This window comes from Homalodisca vitripennis, chromosome 3 (assembly GCF_021130785.1).
Source record: "Homalodisca vitripennis isolate AUS2020 chromosome 3, UT_GWSS_2.1, whole genome shotgun sequence".
Classification (NCBI taxonomy): domain Eukaryota; kingdom Metazoa; phylum Arthropoda; class Insecta; order Hemiptera; family Cicadellidae; genus Homalodisca; species Homalodisca vitripennis.
In genome coordinates this window covers 148216245-148224234 of record NC_060209.1, presented here as the reverse complement: position 1 = coordinate 148224234, position 7990 = coordinate 148216245, and positions in this window count along the sequence as shown.

The following is a 7990-nucleotide window of genomic DNA, read 5'->3' as shown; positions in this document are numbered from 1 at the left end:
TGTTCGAGGATCTTATTAAACAGAATAAAGGGGAGAGTCGATACAGTACAAGGTCGATGGCACTGATAAAAAGTGCTTCGGTCACAGACAGGATTTGAACCCGCACTGTCTCTAATTCAGACCCAAAGTCCAACGCCTAAGACCGCTCAGCCATCGGCACTCCCTCATTTATACTCATTTTACACTGACTAATTTAAAGATGAGGATTAAAAGTAAGGTATAGCTATGCTAATTTCTCGAGCACAATAAGTATCAAAATAAAAACTCGTAGTATCTTAAACTTAAAAATAGTTTGAAATCTCAGTTAACATATATACTGAGACTTATTTCTTTTGGAGATAATATACCTACCCCATATAATAGCTACCTACTTAGCATCACTATTTTACCAAACAACTAATAAAACTATTTATTCTATAGCTTATCTCTATAACTCTATAACTTTCTGAGAAAAGTTAAATTATATATTTAAAAAGAAAACCTATGGGAAAACGAGGGTATTTCAACAACTACCTGTATTTCCTGTTGTTCCTAAAAATGTAATTTTATTTTGCACTACTGGAATTCCACATATTTTACATAATTTTATACGGAATTGTTATAAGTTAATATACAACAAAAAAGATTTTTTATTTTTGAGATGCAAAACACCATTATTACAAATATCTGATTATCCACCGAAATATTATTGGGTTAACTAGTTGAAATAGCATTATAGAGTGCCATTAATACAGAGCACTGTTATAAAATGCGTTGTATGGCGTTTTTAGTAAATAGAAATTATTATTATTGATAAATACTATAATATTATTATTAGAAAATATTCGAAAAGTCACCAACTCAATACGGATTGCAAAACGCTTACTTTGAATATAAAGCTGAAAGAAAGTCTACTCCAAATGATCTAATATTCAAATATTGTGTGGTGGGGGGGGGGGTGGGGGGGGGGGGGGGTGGGGGGGGGGGGGGGTGGGGGGGGGGGGGGGTGGGGGGGGGGGGGGGTGGGGGGGGGGGGGGGTGGGGGGGGTAGAGTGATAAACAATTACAATAATAAGAAAGACAATTTTGCTATTCAAGTAATAAGTTATAATCTGGTAACTTGTTACTCACGCAGCCTAATCTCCAAATAGGAGTTCTGAAGTAAGTACTGATTTAATCAGATTTGCTCGCCGCTGATAAGCCTGTTTATTGCATCGAAGGAGTTTCCTGTGCTTAAGGATGTGTATATTGTAGGAAATCCTAATCTATATATATATATATATAATATATAGATTAGGATGATATGATATATATATATACAAAACAGAAAGTTTGTATATATGACATTGATAGATTCAGAAACTATTTGACTGATCATTATGAAAATTTCCATGTATATGTATTCTGTATTTTAGCACGGAGAAGGTTTATATGCTATGCTTATTAAAGTATCTCGCCACCAAGGGACCCTTTAAAAGATAGAAGTTTTCAAAGCCCCTGCACATTGTTCACTGCAATTACGAGACAGTTACAAATATTATATTGCCAATATTATTTGAAGGCGCTAAGTTATGATGTATATTTGTCTTAAAATATATTTTTGCATGAACCTAAAACTTTAATGATAGACCACATTGTAATAAAATACATGTACACGTGCAATGGCTATAAATATACACTTTCAACAGATTTTCTTGATCATGGCAACAAAGCAAAGTCTACATCGGCGTTTGAAATGTTCGTGTGTAAATTCACTTGAACTTGAAGTGCTCATACACGATAAAGGCTTACGAAAAGCGTGCGAATCCGCGGGAAACAGATAGTAATATTATTAATACGAAAGTGCCTTTTTTTGTTTGTTTTACTTTCATGCGTAAACTAATCAACCGATATTACTGAAATTTTCATGGGCATTCTTAGTGCTCCTGGGATGAATATATAGGCTTATTCTTATTTCAAAAATCCTTCCAGGCTATCCTCCACTGGTCCCTAAAATAGCAAAACATCCGATCCTGAGTTGTGTTATATAAAAGAAAAGGCTAAATAGCATAGGCTTTTTTTATGACCAGTTATTGCATTACATAGCTGTCACGTAAAATGTGGCCAACATTCGTTCTGTATCAAGAAGTGTCGAAAATTGACAAGATTTGTAAAGATTTTGCTATTCAATAGTTAAAGCGTAATATGCAATAGCAAAGCAAGCGTACTATACAGCATTTCTTATTAAGAATAAAAAATAATAGTGATATTGACAGAAATTTTATTTCAAGGCTATTTTGTGACACAATGATGATAGATTTCACAAAATCTCATAAAAAAGTGGTTTTACTAGATTACGAAATTGTTTTATCTGATTTTAGTTAAAATATGTGATTTGGTCAAATTCCAGATTTATAGAAATTCTTCACCTTTGCCTGGAATGAAATTCGCGAAGGGTTAAGAGCACCCAAGAATAGTTCAACTTTCTGTAAGTTTCGGTTCATTTACACTATACGGGATAAAATAATAGCACCTCGCTCCATCTATCCATAGTTAATTTAAATCACCCTTGACCTTGAAATCTATGCAAGATATCACGTTACAGTTAGTATGTATAAAATGTTGTTCTAATAACAAATTTTCAAGATAAGTTTAGTATTTTCAGAGATCTTTTACTTTAGGACTCTGGTCCCTTGGCTCCAAACGGATTTTACAGTATGGTTTTAAGAAGTCCATGTACAATAAACCAATAAAAAGACCAACTCCCGTCCTCTAAGTTTTTTTCAACCATCTCGTCTCTGCCGTGACGATTGCCATTTACTATTGTCCTCTGATCACTTCTATTTGGTTGGCCGGTGAGCGCAGGCCTATTGTGACTGTATTCTGTGCAGTTTTAATAATAACTGTTTAGTTTTATTAATTGCATGTTTTATATTAGTGTGTATGGAATAGACTCACAACATGGCTGTTGTGGTTCCTGACTTATGCGCTCTGGTATGATTTGTTTATTTTAACCTAGATTGTAATAATGTGTTAGATAGTTATTCACTTAAGGAAGAGTACAGATTGCAGATCTCAAAACGTAGTGTTACTGATTGTTTTATATGAATGAACGATTATACATTTTCGTGTAATCCAGTATCCTTCGAGAAAAATTACGTAAAATAATTATCGTTTGATGTTTTTAAAACCCTCAAATACCCTCCCATTTCGAACTCTACTAAAACTAGCGTGAATAATTATCGACTTCCTTCTTAGGAATGATTCATCTTTATTTCAATAAAACCAGGTCGTGTGCTCATTAAGTGCAAATCGGCTTTTAACTCCTAGACGATAATGTACATCTTTTCAAACAATTGACTCCATTTGGCAATTTAAGCTTCATGAGAAATATGGCTAAAGTCTCTTTTTAGAGGTAATTTCCATATAGTATGTTGAGCAGAAACTCTCATTGAGGTATCATTATCCAAATAATATTATAAATGTGAGAGTGACTTTGTTTCTTTTCTTTTCACGCGTAAAGTATTCAATCGATAGTACTCAAGTTTTACATTGACATTTGTAAAGCCCCTGGCATGAATATAGGCCTATTCTTATTTCGAAAATCCCCCCCGGACTACGCCCTACTGGTCTCTAAATTTGTAAAATAATAATTGAATAATCTGTGAAAATCTATTTAACTGTTCTGTGTAAACATTGTTTTGTGACAGCAAAACTTATGTTTTAATAATTTAACCACCATTTTCAATTTGCTTGCATTTAAAGTGTTAGCATAAAGTAAGCTTAATAATAAGAACATTTGTTTATTTAAATATTTTCTGCAACAGCTGATGTACACCTAATAAGAACATATACAGATAGGAAAACTAGAATTGTTAGTAAAAATATACTTTTAACTGTAAGTTTCAGCAAATATTAAGTATGCAGTGCTCGGTTAGTACTGTAGTCATAGTGTTATAATATTCAAAACTAATATCTAACTTGACAGAAGTCATAGTACTAAATGGTTGTAAAACAATACTTTTCCAAATGGTTTATTTATTTGGAAATAAATAAACCATTAGGAAAAGTATTGTTTTATTAACATTTATTACTTTTTACAAATTTTTTCAATTGCTCAAAGAGTCTTCAATGACAGAAGTAAGCTTCTTAAACCTGTGTATCTATATATACACATAATATAGTTCTAATTTTCTTATCTGCTTATTTTCTTATTCAGTGGACATCAGTGGTTGCAGAAAATGTAAAAATAAGACATTTTCTTATTTTTATGCTTACTCTATGCTCTATATATATATATATATAGTACATTCTTATTCATATTCATATATTATTCTTGATCGGGATCGAATGCAAAAATAAAATCCAGTCGATTCAGAAGTCCTTATGCAAGTTCAAAACCTACAAAATTGCATACGTAACTGCGGGTAACTGCACACACTTGGAATCACAAAGATATACACTATACAGGGTGTTTGAAAAGTATGGGTACGGCTTAATATTTTTAAAAACCATAGGAGATAACATCTATAAAACTTTGCACAGTGTCGTATGGCTATGTAAATACCGATGTTTTTTAGTTTTTATTTATTGTGTTATAAATTTATGACATAATTTTCTAATTAAAAAAAGTCAGTGAAAACACATTGGTTAGTAGAGTGAAACGCCGCCTACCGCATCAGAATACGACGAAATTTCCAGTCAGAAATGGCAGCGCATAATGTACTTCACAATGTGTACCTAAACAACCCGCCATTTCTGAATTGGATAAACTTTTTGAGATGCGGTTTGCGGAATTCAACTCTACTAAGTGAGCTCTTTCAAATGAGGTATCACTCGACCCATGCTTCAATTTAAGATTTCCATGTTTTCCTCTGTGGGCCGTCCCCCCATGGTTGGCATGTCATGGTAATAGCAAGGGAAAATAGTTTACATAGCCATACGACACTGTGCAATGTTTATAGATGTTATCACCTATGGTTTTTAAAAATATTAGGCCGTACCCATACTTTTCAAACACCCTGTATACTAAGCACAGTTGTTTAATGCCATACAATCGTCAAAATACATTACCTCTATTTTACTCTATCGTATTATATCATAAATGCTTTTACTAAGAAAGTCATGAAATTTGACTTTAAGATTTCTTCACATTGGTATAAATAGTTTCAAGGTTAATAACATTGTTGGAACTCAAATACATGGAATGTTAGTCGTAATTTATTGGAGAGGAACCGTAGGTGAAGCTACGAGTAAGTGCTAATAAACATAAAATAGTAATAAACATAAACATTCATAATTGATGACTATTTTTTCAAATATAGTCAGACTGGAAATTTGTTCTGAGATACCTTATGAGGACGGGCATGTTAGAATGATAAATATTTAAAATTGGGATACAAGTGTCTGAGGAGAGTATAAAATATATTTCCACATCTAGTAGCATCCGTCCTCCAAATATACGTAATAATAATTTAATAAAACTATCATCTTTTGGTGAGAAAAATCATTTGTTGAGTTTCAAAACTAAATTCACTACTTTCCGGCTCAAAGTCTTCTCTCATAAATCAGACAGATATTATCCGACTGGACCGACTATTATTACGAGGAATCAGTCCAAAGTCATAAAGATGATAAATATAATTACGGTATTAAAATTACTTAATAATCTAGCAAGTTATTGCTAGTATTGCTATAAGTATATGCTACTTTGGTCTAGAAACTAAAGGGAGAAAACAAAGCGAAGATTCCAAGACAATAAAATATGAGTTGTAGTAAAGTAACGGCTCATTGTGGAGTAAAGTCTCTATTGGCTCTTCAAACGGTTGTATTTGAGTAATATTTCAAAGGCTTGTTTATTGGATCCATACGGGCCACTAAGTTCTTCCATCTATTTAATATCCTTTCCTAACAATTGGTTTTAATTATTCCAGACACAGTGCCCTAATAATTCAAATAGAGATTACAAACACGCGCGCACACACACACGCGCACACACACACACACACACACACACACACACACACATATATATATATATATATATATATATATATTACAACTAAATTACAATTCATGTTCTCCCTTGCTAGACATCGGAAACTATTTATTACGTGAATAGCTGAAATTCCCGTTTAAATGACATAATCTTGTATCAAAATAATTTATTGTGTCTACTTACACTTTTTATTAGTTATCTGTATCAAATTTTTACAGTGCAACTCAGAAATAATGAAGTGTGTGATCATATGTAGATTAGGTGGTGTGTGGTCGGATATAACATGAATTTAAAAATAATTGATATTATTGTTAATGATCCTGTTTGTTATTACGCGATTTTAAATATTTATGCAAAGATAGACGACAAGGCGCCTAAAGTAGAAAATGTCCACGATTCAACCACGCAGGTTTCAGTCAAATTATTATTTATTTGTTTAAAGTATCGTTAGGTTAAAAAGGAAACAGTATAATTTGGTATGTTTTATACGATTGGTATTAGCACTTGTAAATTTTGCAATTTATTTATGTACCAGTAATGCCACATAATAAACTACGTTTGAACATGAATTGTGATTTTCATTCAATCCAATTAAATATCATTATAATTTATCACATAAAAAAATTAATTAGAAAATCTAAAGAAACCTCTTCCAATTAGTTGTTGCAACAAATCCAAAAAAATTTCGAGTGGATCGTCAAACTTTTCAGAAGTTAAAGTTAGACGATCGCTTTGGATTTTTAAGTTAAAGTAGACCGATTAATTATTCGGCTGAAAACATTAAAATCATCTTTGCTTATCTCAGTCGTCACCAGCTAATCAATTGAAGTAACTGAAATTACCAATGTTTGAATCTTTTACACCATCAATTTAAACTCTATATTGTCATAATTACAATAATTAGTTCTTAAAAAAAGTTATGGGTCATTAGTTTTTTACCAGAGTCTCACCGACATGACACAAATGTAACTATGATAGCTTAATCCATAAATCAGATCCTATTAATTTTGTATATTTACTGTCTTAATTTAAAATCCTTGTAGTTTAAACTTCCTTCTATTGAATAATGTGTAGGCCGGAGTTAAACTTGAGAAATAGAGTAACCTTAATCATTAAATATTTATTACTGAGCTTAATTATGGGATGCAAATGTAGAAGATACCTAAACGCTACTAAGGTTGGTACAATGTCGAGAAGCATTTATAAATTCCCATGATTCTTCAATTAGACAACTTGGAAAGATAAATTTAATTTATTCGTTTCGATCCGTCTCTCGTTTACAGGCATGTAGGAAAATATACAAGGTCAAGTATTTCTAATCTGCAGTAATACTTTTGTTGGAGTTTAATAAATAATTTTTTATCCCTTTATACAAAGGATGTACGTGACATTCCACTGAAATACAGGCATCAGAATTCATAACTAGTTGTCAAAGAGCGGATTGAGCTCAACAAACATTGTGTAAATCTAAGCTTTTGTTGCAATCATACACGAGGCCAAAGGGATTCCGTGCGTAGCATTTCTGATATTGAACTGAAGGATTAGAGCTTATTGGAAAGGCAACTTTTGTATTTGTATTTATTTATTTATCGTATTGCATCCCTACATTCAGAAGAACATAATTTGTTTTAGGAACTACGAGTATTTTAGATAATTAATACTAATTTATAACGAAAATAACCAATATTGTAATCCAGTAATATTGTTAGTAAAGTAATGCGAAGTTAAATATTTTTTAGCTTAACCTAATTTAACTATGGTAGCTGTGAAATATTCAAGATTCAATATCTTTATTCGTAAATGCAAAATACATTTTTACATTACACGTCAAATACTAAAAACTATATCTAACCTAACAAATATTTTACACAGTATGTGTTACAATATGTTACCATGAGGATTATTGCAGTGAATTCTTATACACTTAGAGATAATAGTACTTGTAAGGAAAATTATCAAGTTAAAACTAAGAAGTAATAGAAGTTTGTTGTTGAGAATGAAGGAATTGTGAAGGAAACAGGATTTTTCATGACA